The sequence below is a fragment of the Eleutherodactylus coqui genome, chromosome 2, assembly GCF_035609145.1.
Source record: "Eleutherodactylus coqui strain aEleCoq1 chromosome 2, aEleCoq1.hap1, whole genome shotgun sequence".
Classification (NCBI taxonomy): Eukaryota; Metazoa; Chordata; class Amphibia; order Anura; family Eleutherodactylidae; genus Eleutherodactylus; species Eleutherodactylus coqui.
The window spans coordinates 268,148,435-268,167,151 of NC_089838.1; positions in this window are offsets into that span (position 1 = coordinate 268,148,435).

An 18,717-nucleotide genomic window follows, 5' to 3' on the forward strand; every position below is an offset into this window, starting at 1 on the left:
GGCCGCCGGGATCTTCACCCTCCGTGGACCGCAGGGCTTCTGTGCGGTCCATTGCCGATTCCAGCCTCCTGATTGGCTGGATTCGGCACGTGACGGGGCGGAGCTACGAGGAGCCGCTCTCCGGCACGAGCGGCCCCATTCAGAAAAGAAGAAGACCGGACTGCGCAAGCGCGTCTAATCCGGCGATTAGACGCTGAAAATTAGACGTCACCATGGAGACGAGAACGCTAGCAACGGAACAGGTAAGTGAATAACTTCTGTATGGCTCATAATTAATGCACGATGTACATTACAAAGTGCATTAATATGGCCATACAGAAGTGTATACCCCCACTTGCTTTCGCGGGACAACCCCTTTAATTCTATCTCTACCTGCCATTGAAATAAATGTCTAGCATTTTTCTAAAATTCCATAGCTGGTTTTGCTGATGCCTTTCTTGGAAGGGTTTTCCAAGGCTTGAGTACTCTTAAGAATCCCTTCTTATACTGATGACAAATCCCCTTGCTATTGTATACTGTAGTTCTTAAAATAATACATGTGCTACATCTTCTTTCTACTGATCTTGTATATATTAATACAATTAGTATTTTTATTTAGCTTGACTCAAAATGCGACTTGATATCCCGATGTGCAGTGCCGTGGTATATTTGCAGTCTGAATTGCTTTATAATGGGTTTTCTTTTGTTAAGAGATAAAAGTTTGTTAATGGGTTGTGGTAACTGTTAAGGTTGTGTGTCTGGGATCTGTGGTTCTACAGGTTTCCTTGTGCACACCATCACAGGTAGGGGTTAATTGAGCACGCTGGGTGAGGTATTGTCCACCAGCTAATCCCCCTGGACTGCGCCAGATAAATACAAGCAAACTCTGGTGAGAGATTTTTGGTCATTTTAGTGCTTTATGTATCACTGTTATTCCTACTCAGAGCTGGTGTGTGCATGCTTGTCTGTAGTGTCCCTCTTTCTTTCCCTGAAGACGGTCTGGACACCTGTTGTCCCTCCCCTCCTTGCACTCTGGGGTGTGTGCGTTCAGTAGTGTGTGGTATGGTGACTGCACAGGTGCACACATCCACAGGTTTCTCCCTACCCTTGGGCAGGTGCGGCCGCCAGACGTCTTATGTCTTGTGTGTGTGTCATATGGGTGATGCCTGACACTGTTCCCTATGTCAGCATGGTGGCTGATTCTCTATTGCCCTGGTGTGAGGACACTTGGACTAGCTGTGGTTTACCATCTGTATGCATGTGAGCTCTGGGCGGGGTTCCTGTTATATTTTGTATGCACAACCTGGTATATTGATGTGAACAGTGATGTGTTTTGTATGTCTCTACAAGTGGCCAGACATGCTTTATGTGCAGTCCAGTTCTGTGTGGTTTGTGTTACTCTGTTGGTGTAAACAGCAACGTGTGTTATGTCTGTGCAAGGTGGCCGAACGTGCTTTATGTGCAGTCACGTTCTGTTTTCAGTGTGTGTGAACAGTTTTGTGTCCTATGTGAGGTTAGTGCACTTCTCCAGGTTCCTAATCAGGGATAGCCAGGTACCAGATGAAGTCAGTGGGGCCGACCTTATCGGGACAAGTGCCCTGCTTTTAGGCAGGGGTTCCTCACTTTCCCTGGTTATTAAGGGACAGGGGTTCTTCCATCATTGCCTGGAGAGGTGTAGTTTGTAGTGCAAATACTATATGTGTGTTTGCGGGTTTTAAAAGGACACAATCCTGCATCCGTATGGAGGGGCGTCGCTTTAGTCCGCCGAGCGGAAGTAACAATAACTTTCTGTGTCCTGCTATTTCAGTCAAGCTAAGAGATGCTTCATCTGTACAAAACTCCTCTTATTTCAGATCCAAACTTTACAGTCTACATCAGTGGTTGACATTAAAAGATGTCTTTGAGAAGAGCTGCACTCACTGTGTGTCCTAAATGATGCTTTCTGTTCCTGTTTTCTGGCAGTGTTATATAGAGACACAACCTAAAACTGACGCACTCTCTTATTTATTGTCTTGCCTTTAATAATACATTTGGCCCGGAGGCTCAGCATTCCTATAACAGCAGCAAGATGCCTCAGCAAAAAGGTAAGTCATAATAAGTTGTTTTTAGCCCCAGATGAATGAACTGTATGTCATGGTTTGCTGAGTTTTCGCACCATGCTGTGTAGTTCCATCATGGTAATGTAATGATCATCGGCTGTAATTGATGATGATACTGCATCTGTCATGGCTCCTTCACACAAGCATACTTGCGCAGGCAAAATTTGCTCATGCAATATGCAAAGAATAGAACCGATTGACTTTACCAGTTTTTGCACAGCACAGGAGCGGTTAATGCTGGGACATCCATTTCCATGATCAGATATACTCGAGAGAGCATCACCATTTTGAGTACCTGCTGGCTCTTCCCTAAAGATTTGGTGGGGCGCGAGGGTGAGCGGGGGGTTGCAGAGGGGATCGGGAAGGAGAGAGAGAGGGATCTCTTTCCCTCTCCTCCTCGCTCCCCCTCGCTGCCCCGCGTCGCCCTTGACCCTCGCTGCCCCTCCCAAATCTTCAGGGACGAGCCAGCAGGTACTCGAAAAAGGCGATGCTTACTCGAGTATATCACCTTACCAAGTATGCTCGCTCATCTCTAGTACTACTAACCATGAAAATAGCACATATTAAACTAATTATCTTAATTACCTACTGAAATCAATGGGAACTTGCTTGCATGTTTTTTTTTTTTTGTGTGTGCAAATATGTAGGGAATGCGCATGCAAAAAATACAGTAAAATACACACACACGCAAAAACACAATGCCCGTCGAGCAAAAGCACACACCTAAATATGCTTACACCCGTGTAAAGCAGGCCTTATAGTCATACAGTTAAGATGTTATTTATATTCCACTGTGAATGACAGAGGAATAATAACAAAAAAACTAAATGGAATTGTTTTCTGTTTTTTTTCAACCCGTGCTTCAAAAATGAATAGTTAAACAGTGAATTAAAATGGTGGCATCAAAAATATAACCCCTGAAAAAAACTAAGGCCTCAAACAGGTGCATCAACAAAAATGGTAAAAAAGTTATGGCTGTTGGAACGAGGAAGAATCCGCAGTGTCAGCAACAACACAATTGTCTGCATTGCTAAAGGGCTAACTAAGAGCATTGGGCTGTCTTCAACCACATAATATACCAGTAGGATGAAAAAGGCTCTGCGCTCCACAGAGAATGACTGATCTCCTCCATACTGCGACTATCAAGCATAAAACAATGTATTCTTCCACAAGTATTTGTACGGAGCCTTTTTCATCCTACTGGTATATTGCATCTTGGGTCGCCTAGCAATAGAGGACACAAATACTCGGCAGCTCTCCTGAATATTTCAGGATAAGAGGAACGACAGGAGGATCCAACTTACATATTATACGCCTACCAGGAATTTGGAGGTGCTAGTGGAGTATCCGAGGCAGGAACCCCACTAGTCACTGGGTAAGACCCCCTTTTTTTCTGCTATATTCTATGTTAAATAAGGATCAGTGTTGCGCTGTCCTAATCTATTGATATTCTACCACATAATGGCAGAACAAAAAGTTGAAAATGAGAATATCTAAGACGAAGAGGAAACAACAAGACGTAAGATGCAGATTTTAAGAAAAAAAATTCTGATGGAGGTGTCCGTGGGGTCCACATGGATGTTTCTGATCACATCAGTGCCAGCCGTGCACAATTCCTGGTATTACAAGGATTCTTTACTTATGCCAATATGGTCACAGCTGATGGTCATCGTTAGAAGATGCTTATTACTGAACAGAACAGAACTGAATGTACATTGTCAGGGCACATGCACACCGACGTGTTTTCCATCGATTTTTCCAATCAAAAAAATTGGTCTGAAAATGAGACACAAATAGCACCCATTTCTGTCTGATTGGCTTTTCTTCTTGGACAAATAGTCCAACTAAAACAATTGCAGCAATTTTTGGACGAAAATAGCACATGTCAAACTGCGGTGTTCAGCACATTAGATAGCACACAAAAGAGATGTTCGAGTGCTGTCCGATACAAGTTGCACCCAAGAATCACAGGCGCAAGTGTCAGGTCTGACGGCTCTGGGGGTGTCCGTGCCTGCACTACCAGTCCTATTAACCGGGCTGCGGGGGTGCTGCACAGGGAACCCGCCCTGGCCGCCGTAGTTCTGGACACCAGCTCCCATGTGCAGGGAGTGTGCACCTAGTTACCCGGGTTGCTGGAGACGCAGCGGGATACCGTCCCGCGCCGCGTCCCCGTTACCATGACACCCGGGCGCACTTGTTCTGCACTCGCTATTTGAGGTATGGGTCTCTTCTCTGCACTCGCTGCCTGATGTCTGGGTCTCTGCTTTGGACTCACTGCTGGATGTCTAGTCTCTGCCTGTCCTTAGCTGGCACTGGGGAATGTTCTCCCAGCGTCCGGTGATTGGGTCCTGCTGCTGTCAGGCTCATCGCCCCAATCGGCTGCTGGGGCAGGAGTTCTGGCAGCATTTAAACTACTCTGTTTCTGTCTAATGTTGCCAGTGTATGTTTGGTCTCCAGCTACACCCGCGTTACTTGTACTTTTCATATGTGCTGCTGCTTAGCCCAATTCCTCCCATTCTGTATGTGCTTTTTTCATTTTTCTTGCCCAGATGTAGGACTTTGCATTTCTCCTTGGTAAATTCAATTTTGTTAGTCACCACTGACTGTGCAAGCTTTTCTAGATATTTTTGAATACCCCATCTTTTTTCCCTAGTGTTAGCCATCCCTCCTAAATTTGATTAGTTTCCCTTCAATTCCCTCCTACAAGTCCTTTATAAAAATGTTAAACAACACTGGGCCTAGGACAGAGCCTTGTGGTACCCCACATGAGACATTCATCCATTTGGATGTGCATTGTGCAGCCATTTATGACCACTCTGAGTACGATCACTCAGCCAGTTGTAAATCCATCTAACAGTTGCCTTGTCAATCCCATATTTGGTCATTTTCTCAATAAGTATATGAGATACTTTATCAAATGCTTTACTAAAGTCAAGATAAACTATATCCACCGCATTTCCCTTGACGATTCAGCTAAATGTGGATGTGTCGATGGAGAGTTGGCTCTCAGAATTATTTGCTCTGGTGGTCATAAGGAAGAACAGTCCTACGATACCTGTACATCTCCAATTTCTTTGAAATATTTCAAATGTTGAATTCTGCGTACACCAGTTATTAAAGAAATAGTGCCATAATCCATTGGATGATGCATTGTGGATGTTATCTCCCTAGAAGCATTTATTGCAAGGGAGAATATTTCTGTCATATGATGTCCTACATGTGCACCATGCAGCAACTGATGGACAATAGTGATTCCATGTGTCTCCCTACAAGCTCCATGTACATGTGACCTAAACGTGTTACCTTGTTTCTTTAATTCCCCCTTGTTTCACAGTATTTTCCATGAATTGTCCATTTGCAACTCTGGCCACCAGCACTTGGTTATAATGCAATCACTACAACATTGATTTTACAATGTTCTTTTGCATTACCACTAAGATGATTTATCAAGAGACAAAACCTGTCATTGTAAAGTATGCAGTGTGCGCCCCACCCCTCTAAAGTCCCAACAATCATCTCCATCATGACCTCAGATGAGCTTTGCTTAAATTGTTGACTAAGAAAGATGTGAAAAGTATTAGAGGATTTAAGATTTGTGAACTTTTCTTAAAGGGATTGTCCAGTTACCAGACAACATTCCTTTGTACTATAGCTCTAACTGTGCTAAAATAATAAAAGCAGCTGTGCTTACCCATCCTTTGCTGCTGCCCCACCGCTTCCCCACTGTTTGTTGTAGAAGATGATGTCACTGGATATGACCTGACTGCTGCAGCCAATCAGAGACTGCAGTGTCATCACCCGTTCTCCTGACATCAGCGCTCATATCCTGGGCAACTTGATGCCAAGATTTCAGAACAGTAACACTGCAGCGATCAGGTGACATCATCTTCCACAATAAACAGAAGAAGGACAGCAGGGATGTGGTGCTGGATCGCCATGGCAGAGAACGGGTAAGTACAGCTGCTTTTGTTATTTTAGCACAGTTTGGGGGGAAAATTGCTCAGCAATCAGACAAACCCTTTTAAATCAGAATATATATTGTATTAGTGGCATATTCTGGTTACGATGGTGGAATTTATGTCTTCATAATAAAGTTTCTAAATTTCTTATTATGTGCTGAATATCTAATTTTCCTATTCTGTATGTGAATATGTGCACCTACTGTAAATTATTTAAGTATTCGAAGTTACAAAAGAGCATTGTAACCATATCAGCCATCGTGTTCTTTGGTGCCAGGTCTTCTTTTGCAACTGATCTGTCCAAGCATTATAGATTTTTCTAGCGACTCTGCTCAAATTATATGGCCAAATCTTACATCAGCTGCTTCAGACCTGCTTCTGTTTCTGCAAGCAGAGTTGTGTCAGCCGCATAACGGAGATTGTGGATGTTTCTTCCACCTACTCTCACTCCGATTTCCAATTCGGTAAGGTCCATTTTTCGCATGATCACTTCCGCATATAGGTTAAATAAAAAGGGTGAGAGGATGCAGCCTTGTAGGATGGCTTTTCCGATCCCAAACCAATTTGTGTCCCCATGCTGTGTTCTCACAGTGGCTTTTTAATTGGTATAAAGTGATTTTATTAGTTTGACTAGATATGCTGATACGACCAGCTCTTGTAGGGCCTGCCATAGCTTGTCATGGTCGACGAGTCAAAGGCCTTGATGTAGTCGACGAAGCACATGTAGATATTCTTTTGCTATTCTTAAGCTTTTTCCATGGTCCATCGCAGGTTTACAATATGGTCGTGGGGGCCATGTCCTTGCCGGAATCCTGCCTGCGCATCAGGGAGCGCCGCTTCAACTACTGATCTCAGTCTTTCCTGTATAATTTTGAGAAGGATCTTGCTTGTGGGTGGGATGAGGATCCAGAGGAACTATGGAATGATATCCAGTCCACAGTTATGGAAACAAGCAGTAAGCATTTCACCTATAAGCAAGAAAAATGACGCTATTGGTTGTCCGAGCAAACCCCCAGAATAGCTGATAAAAGAAAAGCAGCAAAGGCAGCCAGTAACAAAGACGAAGTTTGGCAACTAAATGCCAATTTTCAGCAAGCGGCAAGGAAAGACAAGCAAATGGACTGGAATGAGCATTGCAAACAACTTGAAGCAGAAGCCAAGGAAATCCATATGTGAGGCCTACTCTCACAGGTCTAGATAGCCCGAAAACCTTTCATGGCACACAACGGCATAATCAAAGGCAAAAATGGGAAGGAACTGAATGACCAACAGAGTATCAAGAATAGGTGGAGGAAATACTCAGAGGAAATATATGCCTGCAATCGCATACCTGGACCATTGCATGAGGTGGAGCCTGTGGACTTGGAACCTCCATTCTGGAGTCGGAAGTGGTTATGACAATGAAACAACTAGCCAAAAATAAAGCACCAGGCATAGATAACCTACCGGCAGAGCTATTGCTGCCAGTACTAGTAAAAACCATCACAGAGCTATGCTGGACAGTATGGGCATCCAAACAATGGCCAATAGAAAAGATCTGTCTTCATCCCTCTGCCAACGAATGGTGACTCCCAGAATTGTTCCAACTACCGAACAATAGCCCTCATTCCACATGCAAAATCCTTCTCGAAATGATACAGGAAAGACTGAGATTAGTAACCATATATAGGGCTCTAGAAATGAGTGAATCTGTAAAAGTTCTCTATTCTGATTCTGTAAAATTTGAATCAGTCTGATTTTTTGCAAATTGCGAACTAACTTTAATGTCCCACCCCTGTACATATGGAACTTCATGGTGACTTCTAATTGTCATTTACTTCTTGTTTAAATAGCTCCAACATATTCTCAGACAAACTGAGGGCAATCTTAGAGCCAATAAACCAATCAGAATCTTGTGGGAAGAAAGTGGAGATCCAAGAACCTAGAGGAAATCCCACTCTCTCCCCAAACATAGAGACAGCATGCAAACTCCATGCAGAAGTTGCCTCCAGGATAGGCCATCAATAGCAGAGTGGTGGGAGTCAATTGCCCGGGACTCCAACAATCAGCTCTTCACCAGGCCAATACGGAGCAGGCAGTAGTTGGCATTACAGACAAAGCTTCCATCAAATGGATGGATTAATGATGTAAAGCTGGAAAACTCCTTTAATAAGTCATAGTAAGGGTGCATTCAAATGAGCAACAATGGCGCAACTCGCATCACACATCACATGTAGACTCTGTCCATGTGATGTAGGGGAGACAGCACATCTGCATGTTCTATTCTCATGTGAAAATAGAACATGCGGCGATATTATCCTGCTGTGAGAAAATTCACCCATGTAAATAGACCCATTACAAATAACGGGTTGTATTTTCAACAAGTTTTCTGCATTTTGCAAAGCACAAAACTTGCATAATTTTTTCTGCCCATGTGAATCCACCCTACGAAATCCACCATTCAAACACACCTTACCTGCTGCAGAACTTCATTTAGACCTGGGGGTTCATTTCATATCAATCTCTGCCTGAAGAACAGCTTTTTCAAAACCAGGTTCTAGAACAGCAGAAGTATCATGACATCATTTCAGAATATATTCAGCTTTCTGTCACTCAATCGATGAACAGCACACACAATCCTATAGAAAAGGGGTTCTGCAGCAGCTGGGGTTGTAAACATTATTGCCGTACCCCAGTTACTGCAAAATAATGGCACAACCATTGCTAGCCACAGTGACTTCTCCAAAAACAATGCCTATTCCAGTTGCCACAAGCGAAATGCCAATCACAGTCCTTTTCAAACATGCCAACCGCACTTGTTCCTCTTCACATCGCCAGCCATAATGCTTCTCAAATCATGTCAGACACAATAACCTTTCAAAAGTGTCTGTCCTAGAGGAACCTTCAATACAGTGCCAGCCACCATGTCCCCTAAGCAGTATCAACCAGTGTCCTCTAATACAGTCCCAGACATATATATATATACTGCCCATATATATCTAGTATCAGCCAAGGAATTCCAAGCAGTAGAAGCCTCTGTATACCCCACAATTGGCTAATTAGCATTCACCTCCATCGTGTACTTCTGCTGCCATTCGCCAGTCAGCAGCCATTCTTATATAACAACTGCTGTAAAGCAATAATTTTAATCTTTATTTGTATAGCGCTAACTCATTCTGCAACACTTTCGAGGCATATAGGGAACACAAACGAAATGAAATTTACAGAAATTACAAGAGTTACATGTGGTATTAAATTATTTGGAAGCTAGGGGGGTGGGGTGATAGAGAAGGTACAGGGGCAGGTGGCGGAGCAAGTGGGGACAAAGCAATGCAACGAACATGCGATATACAGTTAATGAGACACAAACAGCATGGAGGTAGTACAGGAGGTGTGGGATAGGAAGTGTACATAATAGGCAAAAGTGGAAAGCTATAGGGAGGGGCAAGGAGCATATTGTGGTGGTGGGGGACTAGATCAGGAGGTTTGAAGAGGTGCGTCTTTAAGGCGCATCTGAAGTTCTGTATGTCGGGGATTGTCCAGATGTTTTGGGGTATAGCATTCCATTGGATTGGTGATGCTCCGGAGAAGTCCTGGAGGCGAGCGTATGAGGTTCGTATTAGAGGGATGTTTAGTCTTGAGTGTGTTATGGGATCGGAGTGTGTGGGCTGGGTGATGAATAGACAGGAGGGAAGCGATGTATCAGTAACTCTGTATGGCTTACTCAATTTTCAAAAAGTATAATGCATCAATAATGATTATACTGACCACAGAAATATAATATAAACCCAATTTCACCTAAAAACCATAAAGAAATGTACAACTTATACTAAAAAAATAAAGATTGTGGCTAATATATGCTCAATAGAAATGTGGTGTAGATTGTACTCATCATCTTACATTACATCAAAGGCTGGTATTAGGATAGACATAACCCTGTGAATGAGCTCATCCAGCAGGAAAATTAAGATTTCATAGGCACACATGCTGCCCTGAGATAACTGTGCAGGCCAAAAACATCTATTCTAATAGGAAATACTAAATTGTAATGGTTTCCTAATAATTAAAATTCCTTTGTGCAACTGCAGATACTGTGAAGAGCTCAGACCTGCAAAATTAATCAAGTGAGTTCCGTCCACATTTCCTTCTCCGTTCAGCCAATTTAACAGCAAGAAAAGTTTAGCATGCAGCAACCTTCTTGACATTCAAATTTCAGAGTCAGAGTGGGAACTATTGGGCATTGTTGCCATGCACTGTGTAATGGGATCAGTAGAGTGTCATGGCCTCCGCTATAAATGGAAACCATGACACAAATGAGAATAGAGTTTTACAGTTTTAGAGAAAAACAAGGCCAGCCCCTTAAATCTCCAAGTCCAAAGTTCTGCAAAATGGTTTATGAGTTCTTCAATCAATCTATCCATTTAGGCATGTCCCACTCTCTGTGACTTTATAGATGAACATTCTCCATGCTCCCCTGTCAAGCATTGCTTCTTTTAGCTGTTTGATGTATATATTGGTATCCCTTTTGATGGTGTCGAGCCAGCGTGGTCTTTGTTGGCCCTTTCTTCTGGTTCCACTGGTTCTACCCAACATTGTTGACTTCTTTAGCATGAAGTGGCCGAAGTAAGTCAATCACAGTCTAGTGACTTTAGCTTCTAGCGATGTCCCTGGTTTTATGCAATCCAACCCTTCTCTGTTTGTTACCCTGGCTGTCCATGATATTCTTAATTTTCCACCAGCACCACATTTCGAAGGCATTGATTCTCCTCCTATCAGCCTTTCTTAGTATCCAACTCTCTGAGCCATACATCATCATAGGAAAGACGAGTCTCCTTTTGGTAGTTAGAGTGACATGTTTTCTCTTCCAGATCTTATGCATTCCAAACATTGCAGAGCAGCCCAATGCAATCCTACATTTGACTTCTGGGGTGGATTTACCATCGCAGTTGATTTTTGATACAAGGAAGATGAATTCCTCAACTGATTAAATTTCTTCGCTGTTAGTTTTAAGCTTCGATTTTCCATTAGCTGCTGTTGTCATTATCTTTGTTCCATATCCATCTGGCCATCATCATTATGTTTTTGTTGTTCAGACTGGCTAGCATATAGCTATATAGCATATAGTTCATAGGCTGTTGCAAAAATTGAAACCAATAATTCAGGATCTCTTTTAAAGTCATTCTTGAACTTTCTCATGTCTTTTCACAGTTAAGAGTTTCTTCAGACGGATATATTTCAACACATTTTTACATATGCAAATTATACATGTACAATACACCGAGAATATCACCCATTGATGTCATTGGCTTCTCTCTCATTAACGTTTGGTGTGCGAGCAAGAGAATAGGACATGCTCTATTTTTTGCGTATTTATGCAGCAAAGATCCCACAGAAGTCTATGTGAGATCCGCAAATGCACACTCAATACATGCACAAAGGAGCAATACACTGTGCAATTCCATGGAAAAAAAAACACATCTGGACCTCATTAGTCTATATAGCCTTTTAAATCATGTTGGGGTGGGGTCGTGTGCACCTGTGTGTGCAAAAAGTACAATACTATGCGCTGATACATGGGCAAACTTACTTCGTTCGTAGCCCAAAAGCATTGCGCTGAAGTGTGTGCATATGATCTTGTTTTTGAACCACATACTGTTGAGTTTTTTTACGCAGACCACTGTTTTTGTTAGAAAATTTTTTATGTGTATAGCCTCTTGGCTATAATGAGGCTATGTGCAGTCTCTGGAATTACACTGACTCCACATGGCTCCAAAGTACACTAGTATTTACCTTGCCTTAGGTCCGTTTTTACATTCATGTTCTTCATTACCATTGTTCAGCTCCATCATAAGAGCCAAACAACTAAAATTATAGAACTGCTAAACCTAGCACTCCAAACAGTACACAGGGAACCCATTTGGCTATAATGGAGTCTGTTAAGCTACCGTCCTAACACCCAGCATTTTCCTGCAAAAAAGGGGTCTGGAAGGGTAACATCTCTCCTTAAGAAGAGCACCAAGAAGGTGAGTGAGGAGACTTATAATAGGAGGCTTGGTTTCCAATTCCAAATCATTGCTCTAAAGACCTGTCTAAAGGGTCAGGCATTAATTTGAAGGAATGCTGCCATTCAGTAGGTGGCGCTGTAGAGGTATTGTTCCATCTCCATTATTTGCATATTACCCAGAAGAGCATGGAAGGCCTTATAAGTCTCCTCACTCACCTTCTTGGTACTCCCCCTAAGGAGTGATGTTACCCCTCCTGAACAACGTCATAGGCCTCACACTAGCCAAGCCAGGATCCCACTGCACACTGATGAGGGGCAAACACCCCAAAACAGCTGTCTGTGAATGGATTCTGACTTGGTTTCCAATTCCCAATCATTGCTCTACAGACCTGTATAAAAGTTCAGGCATTGATTTGAAGGAATGTTGCCATCCAATAGGTGGCGCTGCTTGTTCCATTTTCCTTACCTGCAAGAACTAAATCAGCATGCCATACTATTTCATTGGAGATTTTGTGCCGGATTTACGACAAAGTCTCCAAACAGAGCCTTATATACATGACAATTATAACTCATAGAAAGAATCAGAAATGATAAATTGGTTGTGGTCACAGTAAGAAAACATTTTTCTGCAAAATATCTGCCGTGCTTCTGTAATTTCCAATGTTGTAAACGTCCACCCTGTGTGTCGGCTATTTGTTGAAACGGATGAAAGGAACACGTTCCTGTAGGAATTGCTACTTGTATATTCATCTCCATGTGATTACATTAACACATTTTCTGTTCACTTGAAGTAAATGAACACAGACTAATCCTTAAGCCATGGAGTATTAATGTCACAGTCTTCTAAATTCAGGAAGGAAGTGCTTCACTTCTAAGAAAGTTATATTGAAATGCACCAATTAAGGTTTACTGTTTGTGACTATTTTCTTTGGCCCATAAATAAGTTTATACCTGGTAATCAGGTCTCATTTCAAATCAGTTCCCGCAATATATGTGCAATCAATGTGCTGAGCGAAATGAGTTTCATTCTTCATTTGTCCTAAAATGCTTCTTCACAGATTTGTATGGAACAATAAGACAGATAATAGCACCTTCCAATCCCTTCCTTCATGATTACCCCCCTGTCAATGGACAAATCAGACAATCACTAAGTCTGAGTAATATATTTATAACATGTTACAGTCGGATGGAGTCCAATCTTTTTCTACGGCAATGACATATTCAGTATGAACTTTTCACATTAATGGGGTGTTTTTCTGCCAACCCGGAGGAAAGGAGATGGGCTTCGAGAATAAGAGTTGAATATGTATATACAAACTTATAAAAGACATGTTCTTTTAAGTTTTGGATATAAATTGCACCCTTAGGAATGTTTTACTGCGCACTGAGGAACTTACGCTTTTGTCTTAAGTATATCTATGGTCTGCTGCCTCCAGCCAGAACTGTAAGAAGGGAAATTGTCTAGATGACAGTAAATTATCCACATGACTTGGGTAAACTTTAACATTGAAACTTCAGCGAATTTCCTGGTCCCTTGATAGCCATGTATACCTTGCAGTAGTTTCTGCTTGACATTGAATTTTAGTGCCATATCATCAAACGATCACATTTTATTCTGCAGGCTCCATTGGATTCCATATATACATAGTTGTTATTCTCCTACTGTACATACAACATTTGATGAGATATATAAAAGAGACTGCTTTCCTGCATGGCGTGAGCCAGCTATCACCTCTACTCGTACCAAAATCTGGTGTCAACTGCGGAAGGGACACGGATCGGATGGCTTCCATTGACTTCAAAAGATACGCAAAACAAATCTGGATGCTCTAACTCGGGTGCAGTGTGTACGCCAATAGATAAATAAAAGAGTTACCATTTTTTAATAGGGGGGAGGAAAAATCAAAAGTGGAAAAAAAAGACCCATGTCCTTAAGGGATTAAAAGCTGCACATCACAAGTATTGTGGACTATGCCTAGATCTTCTGTGACCAGATGCTAGCTGGGAGTAAACAGGAAAATTTTAGATGTGCTACAAACGGGCAATTTTTAGTTTGTTTTTTTTTCATTTGTTTTTTTGAGGAACTGCTGTTCTATTGCAATCGCAGCAGGCTGCATACTTTTCTGGAGTTTTCTGTAGGCTTTTCTATAGGGCATAAAAATCGATAGGTAAACCCTAAATTTGAAAAAAAGCAAGTACCATTCTTAAAAATGCTGTTTGTTCAACATGTGTTTCTGAGTGTAAAAGAAGTGTGTGTGAAAGAAGCCTTAGCAGTCAGACTAGGACAGGTCCTGGATGCACCACCATACCTCTAGTCGCAGCTGTGAACCCCGGAATCGGACAACCTCTTCTCTGTGCTTTCCCAGCACACAGCTGCAGTGTGAGCAGAGCAGGGCAGGAAGACGCTGTACAGGAGGAGCGGGATGATGACATCATCATTCGGCTCCACTCTGCTGTGTGCCCTGCATCAGCCTCCCCTCCTCCTCTCCGGCTTCCTCTCTTCGCAGTGTCCGACCACCCACCTGGTAATAATCAATGTGCAATTTGTATATGGCGGGGCGGTGGGCCTCTGGGCCCCCACAGCGCAGGGACCCAGTCGCAATTGCAACCTCTGGTACGGCTATGGTTATAGGCATCCAAGCCTTACTGATGTACATGGGGTGTGAAGACTAGCCCACCTGGATTGATCACACAGAATAGTTACTGTAGCACAAATTGATAGAAAACTATCAGAATACATAGGGCATCACAGCTAGCTGTATATGGGGCTACATAGCTACAGACCAGTCAGAGTGCCCATGCTGACCCTTCATTGCACACTGTTAGAAGTGTCTACAATGGACATGTGAACATCTGAATAGAGATGAGCGAGCAACAAAATGCTCGGGTGCTCGCTACTCGGGACGAAATTATCGCGATGCTCGAGGGTTCGTTTCGAGTAACGAACCCCATTGAAGTCAATGGGCGACCCGAGAATTTTTGTATATCGCCGATGTTCGCTATGGTTTTCATTTGTGAAAATCTGGGCAATTCAAGAAAGTGATGGGAACGACACAGAAACGGATAGGGCAGGCGAGGGGCTACATGTTGGGCTGCATCTCAAGTTCCCAGGTCCCACTATTAAGCCACAATAGCGGCAAGAGTGGGCCCTCCTCCTCCCAACAACTTTTACTTCTGAAAAGCCCTCATTAGCAATGCATACCTTAGCTAAGCACCACACTACCTCCAACAAAGCACAATCACTGCCTGCATGGCACTCCTCTGCCACTTCTCCTGTGTTACATGCTGCCCAACCCCCCCCCCCCCCCCGCACAACCCAGTGCCCACAGCGCACACCAAAGTGTCCCTGCGCAGCCTTTAGCTGCACTCATGCCACACCACCCTCATGTCTATTTATAAGTGCGTCTGCCATGAGGAGGAACCGCAGGCACACACTGCAGAGGGTTGGCACGGCTAGGCAGCGACCCTCTTTAAAAGTGGTGGGGCGATAGCCCACAATGCTGTACAGAAGCAATGAGAAATAGAATCCTGTGCCACCGCCATCAGGAGCTGCACACGTGGGCATAGCAATGGGGAACCTATGTGCCACACACTATTCATTCTGTCAAGGTGTCTGCATGCCCCAGTCAGACCGCGTTTTTTTATAAATAGTCACAGGCAGGTACAACTCCGCAATGGGAATTCCGGTGCACCCACAGCATGGGTGGCTCCCTGGAACCCACCGGCTGTACATAAATGTATCCCATTGCAGCGCCCATCACAGCTGAGGTAACGTCCGATTAAATGCAGGTGGGTTTCGGCCCACACTGCATGCCCCAGTCAGACTGGGGTTCTTTAGAAGTGGACACATGCAGTTACAACTCCCTGTGGACCCACAGCACGGGTGGGTGCCAGGAAGCCACCGGCGGTACATAAATATATCCCATTGCATTGCCCATCACAGCTGATGTAACGTCAGCTTTAATGCAGGTAGGCAAAAAATTAATTGGATTACACTGTAGGCGAGGGCCCCAAAAAATTGGTGTACCAACAGTACTAATGTACCTCAGAAAAATTGCCCATGCCCAACCAAGAGGGCAGGTGAAACCCATTAATAGCTTTGGTTAATGTGGCTTAATTGGTAACTAGGCCTGGAGACAGCCCAGTTAAAATAAAAATTGGTTCAGGTGAAAGTTTCAACACTTTAATGAGCATTGAAACGTATAAAATTTGTTTACAAAAATTATATGACTGAGCCTTGTGGGCCTAAGAAAAATTGCCCGTTCGGCGTGATTACGTGAGGTTTCAGGAGGAGGAGCAGGAGGAGGAGGAGGAATATTATACACAGATTGATGAAGCAAAAAGGTCCCCGTTTTGGATGGTGATAGAGAACGATGCTTCCATCCGCGGGTGCAGCCTACGTATTGCTTAGGTATCGCTGCTGTCCGCTGGTGGAGAAAAGAAGTCTGGGGAAATCCAGGCTTTGTTCATCTTGATGAGTGTAAGCCTGTCGGCACTGTCGGTTGACAGGCGGGTACGCTTATCCGTGATGATTTCCCCAGCCACACTAAACACACTCTCTGACAAAACGCTAGCTGCAGGACAAGCAAGCACCTCCAGGGCATACAGCGCGAGTTCAGGCCACGTGTCCAGCTTCGACACCCAGTAGCTGTAGGGGGCAGAGGTGTCACCGAGGACTGTCGTGCGATCGGCTACGTACTCCCTCACCATCCTTTTACAGTGCTCCTGCCAACTCAGCCTTGACTGGGGAGCGGTGACACAGTCTTGCTGGGGAGCCATAAAGCTGGCAAAGGCCTTGGAGAATGTTCCCCTGCCTGCGCTGTACATGCTGCCTGATCTCTGCGCCTCCCCTGCTACCTGGCCCTCGGAACTGCACCTTCTGCCACTAGCGCTGTCGGATGGGAATGTTACCATCAGTTTGTCCGCCAGGGTCCTGTGGTATAGCATCACTCTCGAACCCCTTTCCTCTTCGGGTATGAGAGTGGAAAGGTTCTCCTTATACCGTGGGTCGAGCAGTGTGTACACCCAGTAATCCGTAGTGGCCAGAATGCGTGTAACGCGAGGGTCTCGAGAAAGGCATCCTAACATGAAGTCAGCCATGTGTGCCAGGGTACCTGTACGCAACACATGGCTGTCCTCACTAGGAAGATCACTTTCAGGATCCTCCTCCTCCTCCTCCTCCCTTGCCATACACGCTGAAAGGATGACAGGCAAGCAGCATGGGTACCCTCAGCAGTGGGCCAAGCTGTCTCTTCCCCCTCCTCCTCATGCTCCTCCCCCTCCTCCTCAACGCGCTGAGATATAGACATGAGGGTGCTCTGACTATCCAGCGACATACTGTCTTCCCCCGCCTCCGTTTCCAAGCGCAAAGCATCTGCCTTTATGCTTTGCAGGGAACTTCTCAAGAGGCATAGCAGAGGAATGGTGACGCTAACGATTGCAGCATCCCCGCTCACCATCTGGGTAGACTCCTCAAAGTTTCCAAGGACCTGGCAGATGGCTGCCAACCAGGTCCACTCTTCTGTAAAAAATTGAGGAGGCTGACTCCCACTACGCCGCCCATGTTGGAGTTGGTATTCCACTATAGCTCTACCCTGCTCATAGAATCTGGCCAACATGTGGAGCGTAGAGTTCCACCGTGTGGGCACGTCGCACAGCAGTCGGTGCACTGGCAGATTAAACCGATGTTGCAGGGTCCGCAGGGTGGCAGCGTCCGTCTTGGAGTTGCGGAAATGTGCGTTGACCCAGCACACCTTTCCGAGCAGGTATGACAAGTGTGGGTAGCTTTTCAGAAAGCGCTGAACCACCAAATTAAAGACATGGGCCAGGCATGGCACGTGCGTGAGGCTGCCGAGCTGCAGAGCCGCCACCAGGTTACGGCCGTTGTCACACACGACCATGCCCGGTTGGAGGCTCAGCGGCGAAAGCCAGCGGTCGGTCTGCTCTGTCAGACCCTGCAGCAGTTCATGGGCCGTGTGCCTCTTCTCTCCTAAGCTGAGTAGTTTCAGCACGGCCTGCTGACGCTTGCCCACCGCTGTGCTGACAAGCCACGCGACACCGACTGCTGGCGACGTGCTGCTGCTGCTGACACATCTTGATTGCGAGACAGAGGTTGCGTTGGAGGAGGAGAAGGAGGGTGGTTTAGTGGAGGAAGCATACACCACCACAGATACCAGCACTGAGCTGGGGCCCGCAATTCTGGGGGTGGGTAGGACATGAGCGGTCCCAGGCTCTGACTCTGTCCCAGCCTCCACTAAATTCACCCAATGTGCCGTCAGGGAGATATAGTGGCCATGCCCGCCTGTGCTTGTCAACGTGTCCGTTGTTAAGTGGACCTTGGCAGTAACCGCGTTGGTGAGGGCGCGTACAATGTTGCGGGAGACGTGGTCATGCAGGGCTGGGACGGCACATCGGGAAAAGTAGTGGCGACTGGAAACCGAGTAGCGCGGGGCCGCCGCCACCATCATGCTTTTGAAAGCCTCCGTTTCCACAAGCCTATACGGCAGCATCTCCAGGCTGATCAATTTGGCTATGTGCACGTTTAACGCTTGAGCGTGCGGGTGCGTGGCGGCGTACTTGCGCTTGCACTCAAACAGTTGCGCTAGCGACATCTGGATGCTGCGCTGAGAGACATTGCTGGATGGGGCCGAGGATAGCAGAGGTGAGGGTGTGGATGCAGACCGGTAGCCACTCGTGC